Here is a 12,030-nt window from a genome sequence, read left to right on the forward strand (position 1 = left end):
TGTATACAGACAAGATTTTTTTTATTTGGAGAAGCATATGGATGTGAATTGTTTACTTCAAATATTATTTAGATTTGTGCTACTTGGAATGTTTTATTTTGATCACTTATAAACCACATGCTATAGAGGGGAGCATTTGAAGAATGTAAATTTAGTGCGAACAGCATCATTTTCCATGTAATTGGAATGTAAATGTCACTATATTCTGATTGTTGAGATCAATTCACTGCGCATATACTGAGTGTATCTTGGTTGAATTTTGTAACTTACGAATTCTTTAACTCAACTATCCCTGCGTATTCAGGACCTTTCAAGATGTGAAAGTATTTCTGAGGAACAGAGGTAGACCAGGTGGAAGCTACTCCTCAATTCTAGGTGATACAAAGACATCCTTAAAAAAAGAATCATCTGGTGATTTAGAGCCTTACTTTGGGATGAGGAAAAATTAGATTCAGTTTTCAGTTTTGCTACAGACATCCTATATGACCTTGGACACTGCGCCAGAGGCACCTAGCCAATTGGAAACACAAGACTTTGAGATTTAACTGGCATTCAGATAGTCTGAATCTGGGCTTTAGCCTCTCTGTGCCTCAGGTCCCTGTCTGCAAAAAGAAGATAAATTGACTTCCCTGCTTCACAGTGATATTGGACAGACAAATTCATCTCAGACTGTGAGGTACTACTGTGAGATTTCTGTAAGTATCTTTATAAAAATGTATTTTTACTTTTTGCTTCTGTCTCCAGCATATAGTGGCAAACAGAAGAACTGGAGTTATAATGTGATTTTGTCACTTGATATAGCAAAAACTACCACCCATAAAATCCTGGTTTCTATTACCTCTTATTCTTAGCCAATAGCCAATAGATATTAAATATACATGTGTGACTTACACTGGAAATACTTGTGTATTTTATCTTATAGGGCCACATATGTTTTTATTTCTGCTGAGTTATATGCTTATGAATAAGCATTTATGCCATTTGCTAATGAAAAATGTTTTTGAAAGTTCTGCTAACACACTTACAGTCTATACACCATACACAAGTTCACAAATGTGTTTATATACACATTTATTTAGTAGGGCCTGAATGTACTGGGCTTATCCCTCCTGGTGGGTGAGACCAGAGAATGGGAGACTGAGACCAGAATGAAGTTAATTGGCATCAGCTAATTGTAAATCAAGTCTACCAACCTATAGTTTTCATTTGCCAGATACAAGGCAAAGTAGTCCTCTTACACAATTTTTTATTTAGTGGAGAAAATTCTTGAATTTCAAAAATTAAGTCATTTTTCCTGGCAGGGAACCCACTCTTCTTTCTTCAGAATTTGATATGGGAAACAGTAAAATTATAGAAATGTGCCTTTCAGTTTGTCACCTACTCTCTGTATATTAAATAGGTATTTTAAAGTAAAAAAAAAAAAGAAACAGCAGCTGTTCAAAGTTAGAGGAATATCAAACCACATTAAAATGTGAGTCAGAGACAAGTTCCATACAAGTATTATCATTAAGCCAAAACCATTCTGGTTACAGACAGATGTAATTACATATACAAATATATATTTCTGTGCATAATTATCCACATACACATATTTTGCACATATAATTTATGTGTTGAATTTTGAAAATTTGCTTCTTGATATTGTGTTTTGTATATTTGAGAGATGTATATTTTGGTTAAGGTAGCCCTAACTAAATATGTTTCATGTAAACTAAGCAAAACCTATAGCAGGTAAAGTAGCCTCCAAACTCTGCTTATCATAGTCTTACACTCTTTTTCAGACAGCTGTGGTCATTATTAAACACTGTCAATTTAAGATAATACTTGCTGGTGGTTTTTTTTAAGTGTTCAGCAGGGAAAAATAAAACTATTTGCTTCTCTTCTGTTTTCTGTTCTAAGCTCTTTAATCAGTTACCGTCTTCCGTATGGGCGTTTCAGGATGATTTTTAAATATTTCTTCTCATACACACACATCTCTAAAAGAAAAAATTCTGTACTGGGTGCAATTTTCCATCCACAGTTATCTGTAGGTCCTCCTGGTATAGTTTATTAAGACCCAATTAGCTGCCTGCCTGAAAATCATGTAGGCACAGGTTTACATTCATTGCTGTCATAGACATGGTGTAAAAACCAGACAATAAAAAAAAAAAAAAAAAAAGAAAAAGAATAAAGACAAAAAGAAATACAACTATATAATTGCTGAATGACAGGCACTTACAGAGGACTGCAGTACCTTCAGTAAGGGAATATATTACTAACCACTGAATTCTCTACTGGTTTTGGGGTGGGATAGAGTTCATTTTCTTCGTAATAGCTGGTATGGTGCTATGTTTTGGATTTGTGACCAAACCAGTGTTGATAACACACCAATGTTTTACCTGTGGCTGAACAGTGCTTATACAGCACCAAAGCCTTTTCATTTTTTCATGCTTCCCCGCCAGCGAGTGGACTGGGGGTGCACAAGAAGTTGGGAGAGCACACAGCCAGGACAGTGACCTCAAATGCCCAAAGGGATCTCCCATACCATATAACATCATGCTCAGCAATAAAAACTGGGGGGAAGAAGAAAGAAGGGTGGACACGTAAAGAAACTCTGCTTTCCTGGAAATGGCTAAACATCTGCCTGCCGATAGGAAGCAGTGAACAAATTCCTTATTTTTTCTTTGTTTGTTTGTGTGGCTTTTGCTTTACCTATCAAACTGTTGGTATCTCAATCCACAGGTTTTCTCACTTTTACTGTTCTCATTCCCTCCCCCATTGCACTGGCTGGAAGTAAGCGAGCAGCTGTGTGGGGCTGAGCTGCCTTACAGGGTTAAACCACAACAATTCTAAACAGAGTTCCATAAACTAACATTGATTTGAAATCAGTGATCTTTTGCAGAGTGCTGAAACAAGATGCTAACTCCCCTCCACATCAAATTCTGTACGAAAAACATTACTGTTTGAGAATAGTAGAATTCAATTCACTCTAACAAGGATTCTAACATTCAGAATGGAGCATGGCAAGACAACACGTATTCTCTAAGCAATGGAAGCTGCGATAATTTCTAACTTTAAAGACAATGCTGATTCTTAATTAGCTTTTTGCTCAGCTGATGGAATGCTAGATACTATTTTTTATATTGACTGCTAAGCTTAATGAGTAACTCTCAAGTTTAATTAAACTCCTTGAACTGTTTCCTAGAATTTCAGAGTTTGTTTCAGATTTACTTTACTTCATAGGTTATGGTTAGCATTTCCTCGAAGTCCAAAACACCATAATGAGAATGAAGTTCATAAATGGGAATTCTTTACTGATTCCTACAGTGCACACGCAGGGAAAACTCTCCCTTTCACCACCAATGCTCTGATTCTGGAAAATCCGTGCTTAATCCCCTCATTTTTTAGAATTATTAGCCCAGTAAGGATAAAAAAAATAAAAATAAAAATACCAATGGGATTTAACAGTAAGTGTGCATGTAAGTACATTCCAGAAAAACAAGAAAGCCCTTGCGTACTTTTAGAGTTGCGTCTCATTTCCTTACCTTAGACATAAACAGCATGCCAAAAATATTATGGTAAATGGGTCAAGTATAGCACAAAATTTCAGATTAATCTATGTACAAACTGATTCATTTGGCTGACACTAAAGCCTCCTGTCTTCAGAGGTGAACTATCCAGCTTCCTATAGGAGACCTTGGAATTACAATGAACCACATAGGACTTCACTCTACTGGTTATTAGATTACTAGTTTACCAATTTGAAAGTAATTAACAGATTTCAGTATCTCTGAATTAAAATTAACCCCTTAAACTGAATAGTTTTGCATCACTATACATAACAGACTGATGGTTTTCTACAATTGCTACAAAAATAATGGTATATAAAACCTACTGTCTATACTTACATGGCAAATACACTTCTTTCTGCTTGCTTTATTTGGCTTTGGAGCCCCAGGATATCCAGCATATGATTTCATGTCAAACTATACTTCATACTCTCAGATCACATTTTGTACGTAGATAAAAAAGGGTAGATGTCACAGAGGTAGTCTTTTAATTTGCTAAACCAGAGAGCTGGAATCAATTGCTAGGTGTACTTAGAATTTGATAATGAGGTAATCACAACATTCATTGTGTTTAAATGAAAAAACCAAAAAAGACTTGATTTCATACTAGTAGGGAAAATTAATTTTGGCATGACACTTCGATTTAGAGACACTATACAAAGCCAAGAATTTTAAATATATTCATGCCTCTATTTTTACTGCTTTGGAAAATGAATACTGCTACATGGTTGCCAAAAATACTTTTGCCTATTCATACTGTGTGGTGCAAGCTCTTTGATGTCTTCCTTCTAAGTCTACACACACATACATTTATTAATATCACAGTGATTGTTAGAAAGGGAGCATGAAAATGAGTTTGCCTAAACCCAATGAGACTATTCACACATTCAAAGTTAAATACGTATGCCTTCACAGAGCTGAGATCTAAACCAAATTTTCACTGCTCACACAGATTGAAAAACATGTTTATGGTGACTTTGGCATGAAAACTTTTTGTTTTGTAACTTTGGTGCTTTGAGATAAGGCAAAATGATAACTATGGAATATTTCTTAACTTTCCTAGGAGAACAATCCCAGAATCCTGGCTGTGCCTGATGTTTTTGATGAACTAAGGAAGTGAACCCAGGTAGTCATGTTCAATCAGAAGAGAGTTTCAGTTCATTTTTCAATCTAAATTTCTGATTTTTTTTTTTTTTTTGTGAAAATGTGGAATGGGGAATCCTGTAGTACAATCAGAGATTTTTGTGGAACAACACAAATGACTGAGATACCATGTTATTAAAGGGACAAAAGGTTTTATAAGCCTGTTGTGTATTCACTGGATGTTATTCTTAAGAATTCAATTTAAATGTATTTACCAAGCTTTTTAAATTTCTGTGAATATCATTCCATTACTTGCAGCAATACTTTTGCAAATATTGTACACACACAAGCATATTTATAACAGTCTCCAGATAAATCAGGAGGGAACTATTAAAAAAGATAAGAGAAAGAGCCCACACAAAAGATTGGAAAAATGCATATATCCAACAAACTCTCAAATGCAGTAGCCAGGTTCTCAGATGTGAATAGGAGCTTTTGCACACCTGATCAGGACAACAAAGTCATTCAGAAGGTCTGCCATGCAGAAAAATAGGGCTAAAACAATTGGCTGCTGCAGTCTTAGCCTGGGTTTGCTGCAAGTAGGTGATACTTTGATTCCCAAGAAATCACAGAGATCAACTCAAAGTCAAATCTAAATCATGATTGACTTGAGGGGGATGGCAAGCCTAAGAAATCCAACACACAACTAGGCTTTCCTTATTTGTCCAGAATCTCATAGATTTTCTTTGAAATGACCTCCAAAAGTATTACATTCCATGGACAGAAGCCAGTTTAGTGGTACTATGTATTATTATTCTTCATGATTGACACAGGGAAACCCATTACCAATGCAGCTAATTGGATTGGCTTGGCAAAATTGATGGAGACAACCATGAAGTGAATGGACCACAAACTGTCATATCAATTGGAAGAAGAGGTATGGGCTTGCCACTCAAAATGCAGTGTTCTTAGGATGCTGTGAAAAGTCTTGTAAGCAGTACCACCCTTATAATAAAGGGAAGAATGTTAATATTTTAGCCTATCTAGCCTTTATAACTTGCCCATATGTTTAAACCATATAGTGCTTCTCATCAATTTTTCTGATAATTTAAGTCTTCCAGTAACTTTAGGTTAATCATTGTCATTTGCCTGGTTTTGGTGTATTTTTTTTAAACAGCCACAGAGCACTGAATTAACATTTAGAAAACTATACATGGTGATCCATGCATCCCTTTCTTGTACATAATAACTGATAAAGAGCCCATCATTGTTCATGTACAGTTTCAATTCTTTTACATGCATAGTTTGAGTACTTTCAGATCATATTTTAAAGGACTGTCAGCTATTAAAATGCGAAGTTGATTTTCTCATTTTAAACAGCTCTCTAATTTCAGTATACACCCAAAGTTATTTTAAAGGAATATTTACACAAGCATCATCTGATAGCGTTCATGTACCTTTTATTGTTGAACAGTATTAACTATTACAGGTTATTCCTTTCTAAGAACCCTTGCAGAGGCCTTTGGCAAAATAATAGTTAATAAATTAATAGCACTACTTGATCAACTTATTATCACGGTGAGATCCGTACTTAAACTGCGTCATGGTTAACAGAACTCAAGGTATCATTCAGGAGAGTTTGGGAGAAATTCTTATTTTGCTTTCAGGACTTCCTCATTTGAAGAATTTAAGGAAAAAACTGTTCTGATGTTGAATTACGTATTTTTCTTATTCTCACGTGGCAATTTCCTAGAATGTTTTTGTTAGATCTTCTCCCAGAAAAAAACTATCCTAATCTGAAGTCCTTATACTGCACTGTTTTTTGTAGTATCCAAACACCTGTAGGTATTATTAAACATTGCAACTAATATTCATTACATTTTTTGTTCCCCACAGATTTTTTCAATGGAAGATAGGAACAAAATGCATGTAAGTTAGCACCATACTAGACACTCCAATCATAAAAGATCAAAAAGTAAGCCTTTTCTTTGAATTAACACTTCACCATATCTGACATCTCAGGAGCATGCACTGTCTACTGTTTTTCTGCTTTGACCAGTGCTGAAATGTTTTGACCAAGTGTGGAAGAATAACAGAAATGGTCCAGTACTATTAGAAAAGACAAAGGCCATAAAGGCTGGATGTTTCCTAATCTACTGTTCAAAGAAAAAGAGCAGCTGAGAGGGTGCATAACAGATCCTTCCACTTATTGTCACTGTGGCACATAAGCACCTACTGTTGAATCACTTAACAAGGGGCAGCAATAAGGGAGCATCTTATAAACCAATCTTAGAAAATCTTACTATCTAAGCATGCATACACTATTGTATTCTGGAAGGTAGGGTAGATCACGTGATAAAGGAGAAGCTATAACATTTGTCTCCTTTCAAGGAAAAGTTCCTTCTGAGAGAACCCATTTGAAAAGGGATCCACACTGTATACTGCACAGCATGAGGACACCTTTCTAATTTTGTTCAGTAGGCACACCCTAAATCAGGAGATGAGCTGCTGGCTTTTTCTGTAAACGTGTGACAAGCCAGGACTGTGGCTGCAGAGCAGAAACCAAAAGCACAAGTTTCACTCATCAGTTGTACAGGACTTGACGGCCCTCAACCTATACTAAACATACAAGCACAGAGCAGGAATTATAGAATCATTTAGCTAATTTAGAACTCTGAATTCACATTACTTCAAAATAATGTTAAATTGCTATAGTCACTATTGTTAAATAACAGAACAAAAATGTAACAATTAATCACTGATACAAAAAATAGGCAGCAAGTCCTTCTTTTACTTTTCCATATCTGATTTGGAACAAATAACATCAAGAAGTCATGTCAAAAAGCTACAACTTTCAAAAACAAATAAACACTGTAGAAGAGACTATGGTAAGTTTCAGAAAATAATGCAAATAATTTGTGAAATTGTCACAGTATACACAGACAGGCAGAAAGGAGATACATCATACTTGAGTTGGAGAAAAGCTAATTTAAGTATTGTGAAGCTAATGTCAGAAAAATTAATTCCTGACATTTTCTTGAGTGTGAGTAAGGAAGATCATAAGTAAAAATGTTTCAAAGTCAGTAATGTTAACAAAACATCCCGCAACTGATGAACCTTTTCATAACTTAAAATTCCCTAAAAATGAACTGAAGGTGCATCAATAAGCTGTTAGAACACCATCAAAAACATTCCATGATGTCCTACATCACATACTAAAAAGAAGTGAAATATAAATTTAAATCTAATTTTCCTCAAAAACCAAAAAGATAGTCCTTTCCAACAGTGAAGATAAAGATGATGAAAAACAAAGAAGAAAAAATGAGAAGAGTCCTTGCATTTGTTCTAAGTCATTATAAAAAAATACTATTTTAATTAAAGGTAGAAAGAATCGAAAATACAAGGTGAAACTGCTGGGATGAATTGGATATATGAAGACCTATATTTCTGTGATGATTGCCATCTGAAACACCTCCATCTGAAAAGTGCAAGCTTTATGATGAGAAAAGTTAGTGTCTGAAACTGATAAAAGATAGGTTGAGTCAGCATGAGCAGATCAGTTTTTATCTTCATGGAATATCAGGTATCAAGAGGTATTGTGCCAGCCCTATTCCTGAATCATGCAAAGCTTCAGAAAACCATGAAGTTTTCTTCTTCACAGTTGACTTGAAATTTGGAACTGAGAACTTATGACTTCAACTGTCTACCTGTGTGCCCATCATCCAGTTCAAATAGCTCTTTCTTCCCTATTTAAAAACAAAACCCCACCATTTTGAAATAAAACAAAACAAACTTTCCTAAAAATTTTCCAGTCAGTTCTGCTTATCTTAACATTAATAAAGCATTTTTTCTGTCTTTCTACATGGCAATTCGACGAAGAGTGTTAAAACAAAAATGAGAATATCAGAATATGCTTTCATGCCACCCTCCCTTTTATGAGAGAAAGCACAACTTTGACGTACAATATGCTGCCAATTAATTACATAATTTCATGTATGTCATCTAATATCTCTTGTACTTTATCTCAATTTAAGTTGTCCAGATTTTGAGCAACATAAATTGAACATTTTTCTTTTTCCCACACAGAGTACAACCTTAATGTTATTTTCATCGATTTTCTGCCATTTTTTTTTGCATGAAGGAAAATAATTTAAATTTGGCACAGTTTGAGTTTTGTTGTACCTGAAGTGTACAAATCTAGAAAGCAGCTCATAGACAATGGCAAATGACAGTTCATCTTGCTTCCCTGTAAAATGTCTCTGAATGCTGCAGCAGTGCTTATCTGCAGAGTTACTGGTATCTACAAAAGAAACTGTGTAATAATCATACAATTTGATTAACATCTGATGCAAAGACATGGATTCTGGGAAAACGGTCTTTAATTACAAGAACAACTTTGATCTCACAAAAAACAAAAGTACCTTATGAGTGTTTTTAAGGGTGAAAAACTTTTAGTAATACTCTTTTAACCTTCATTTTCCCTCGGTTCTTTGTCTGTAAAGATTTCATGGTACTTGAAGAAATGACACTGCTGAAATAATTGCTGTTAGTTCAGTATGCTGTTAAAACAACAGATCTTACAATTCCCATTCAATTGTTGCTTAACACAAGCAGTGACTGTGGTCTGTGGATGCCTGGGATTTTGGCCTGGAAAGGTTTCTAGACCTGAAAAATCTGTGTCAGCTCAGTCATGACGGTTGTGAGAAGCTGCTATCTATCTAACACATTGACTTCATTGCCAACAGGATATCTGCAATGTCCTGGTGACGTTGCCTGGTAGACTAATAAGTATTTTGAAAGCAAATCTGAAAGACTGGACTCTACATAACCAAGCAACAAGGACCTTATAATTACAAAAAATGGCCAGAAGTCCTTATTGCTTCCCTTATGAAACCTGGCAAGTTTGGCTGGAGACAGAAGATATTTCCCACATTCATTTCACTGATTCGGGATGTGACTGTGTGCCTGAGAAGACAGCTACCTCTGCTGAGTTTCAAAACCCAGTCCACTTTCTGTAGGCAGCCACCATGACCTCAATGCACCCTTCCCAATCCTTCTTCCCTTTAACTTGCTCAGCAAAGAAACCAGGATGGGCATATCTCTCTGTTCCTGTGTATTTCAAGGTAGTGGGTTCCACTTCTGTTGTGCAGTCTGGGAACAGCAGCTTATTCGCCTACCTGAAATGTATAAGAGCTGTGAAGAAAACACATATTCCAGTGGATTTTCTCCACCCTGTCTGGAACCTGAATGCACACAAGGGATACCATTTCATGATTCTCACATTCACTTCTTCCACTGTACTAAGCTTCTTCGTAGGAAACTGTGCATGTCCAGTGTACTGGTACCCTGGCAGCTGATAATGTAGTCATTTGTATAGTGCTAAAGTCTGTGACATTAGAAGAGCATCGAAAATTTGGCCAGAGCCTCAGCCAGTTTGTGCTGGATTGGGCTATTGCCCTTGACATAGCTCAGTTATTGCATTTCATTCCCTGGTGTTAAAGCTGCTACTCCTTGTAAACATTAATCAGTCTGGAAAATGGACACGTGCAAGTTTAACTCACCAGCTTTTGGTTTGAGCATTCACCTGGGGGAGAGGTGATCTGAATTTCTCCCATATTCTGCTGAGTGTTCAGTGGATCAAGTGAGTGGTAGCGAGATCCCCCTGGCACGTGAGAACCTAAGCAAGCTCACACTCAGTCCAGTACAGTAAAGACAATTGGCAATTTTTATTACACAAGGATAACAAATAATGTAAGACACATACTTACTACTTGGCAAACACTAAAATAAAAAGGACATGCAGCCTTTCTACAAATCATAAATAATAGACTACTAAGTGATATAACATCACATAAAGACCAAATCCGATTAAATCAATATTGTAACTGAAACTTTAAAAAGGTGAAATGGATTAATTGTTTATGAGAATAGTGTATATTCCTTTGTGCACCATTCTGTTAACGTCTCTTCCTTTTCAGAGCCAGTCCACCTTCCTCTACCCTAGTTTGTTCTGGGAAAAAAAAGAAGAAACACAGCACTTTGGCTTAGACTGAAGTAAAGATTCATTCCAGAAATGAAAGATGCAAGGACAAGATCTCGTAGAATTTCTTAGACGTCTGCAATATCATTTCTTTGACCTGTTGCAGATCCTTTACAGTCCTGTGTACAGTTAGGAATGAGTCAAGGGAGAAAAACCTATCCCAAAGTGTTTCATGTGAAAGATCTAAAAATCGAGGTACTCATGTACAAAACAGACCTGAAAATACTGGAGGAAGGTACAGAGCAGGTGATCTAGTGACGTGCACAACTTTTATAAAAAGAGCTTCCCTGCAATGATTTAAAAATTCCTCCTAGTAATTAATTTTACCTTTCTCATCATAGATTCATGAATTCTGTGGCCAGAAGCATCACTACAATAATCTGTGAACCAGGATCAGAACACAGCTTTATTCTTCTTTCCAAAACACAGACCTATTGTACAAAGGCTAAAGAACACTTGCACATGAGAAACCATGCCACACTATCCTTCCGTAAAAAAAAAGGGGGGAAAAGAAAAAAAAAAAAGGACTGAAACTTCATATGTAGTCCAACCAATCCATGGAGAAATCAACAGCAGCCAAAAGCAGCAAGAGATCAATGGGCTTAGAGAACAAGAACTAGATTAGAGGTTGGGTTTAAGGCTCATTGGCTTGTTTGTTTGGAAATTTTCTTGTTAGACTGCAGCATCAGCTCAAGAAATGGACCCTTCCTTATAGGACAGGGAATTCAGGTAGGTTAAAGAGGGGCTGAATTATTTGCTATGTTTGTGCAGTATTTCAGATACCGGCCATGAAAAAGTTGTCCACAGTATTTCCAGGACATGATAAGGGCAAGAGCAATAAATGTATCACACTGTTTGATGATTACTACACGATAAAAAGTAGCCAGTTATGCAAATATAGGCAAGTCACCTCACAGAGCCTCACACGGGCAATGTGCGCAAATAATGAAGAATCCCTGCTCAATAATTTGGGAGCTTATGTTAAAAAAGACCATCCAGATCTTATAGTCATGTCACCTTCCCACATGCATGCAATTTAATTAATGATGTAGCCAATTCCAGTCTCTGCTAGCATGTCACACACCGGTGCAAAACACCTTTGATCTCCTCATACAAGTTGTCTTCTGGAATCAGGCTACTCAATAAGCTAGTGAAAACCATGTTCTGATGATAATATAATCACCCTCATAGCTGCTTGCTCATACCTCTTGCCCCCAATGGGATGAGGGAAGAAAATAGGAAGAGCAAAAGCAAGAAAACCCATGTGTCAAGATAAAGACAATTTAACAAGTGACGGAAACAGGAAAAGAAACAAGTGATGCAAAGGCAGTTGCTCACCAGCATCCATAAACAGACTGA

The sequence above is a fragment of the Nipponia nippon genome, unplaced genomic scaffold (genome assembly GCF_047370975.1).
Source record: "Nipponia nippon isolate SJK-2023a ecotype South Korea unplaced genomic scaffold, ASM4737097v1 scaffold_6, whole genome shotgun sequence".
NCBI lineage: Eukaryota > Metazoa > Chordata > Aves > Pelecaniformes > Threskiornithidae > Nipponia > Nipponia nippon.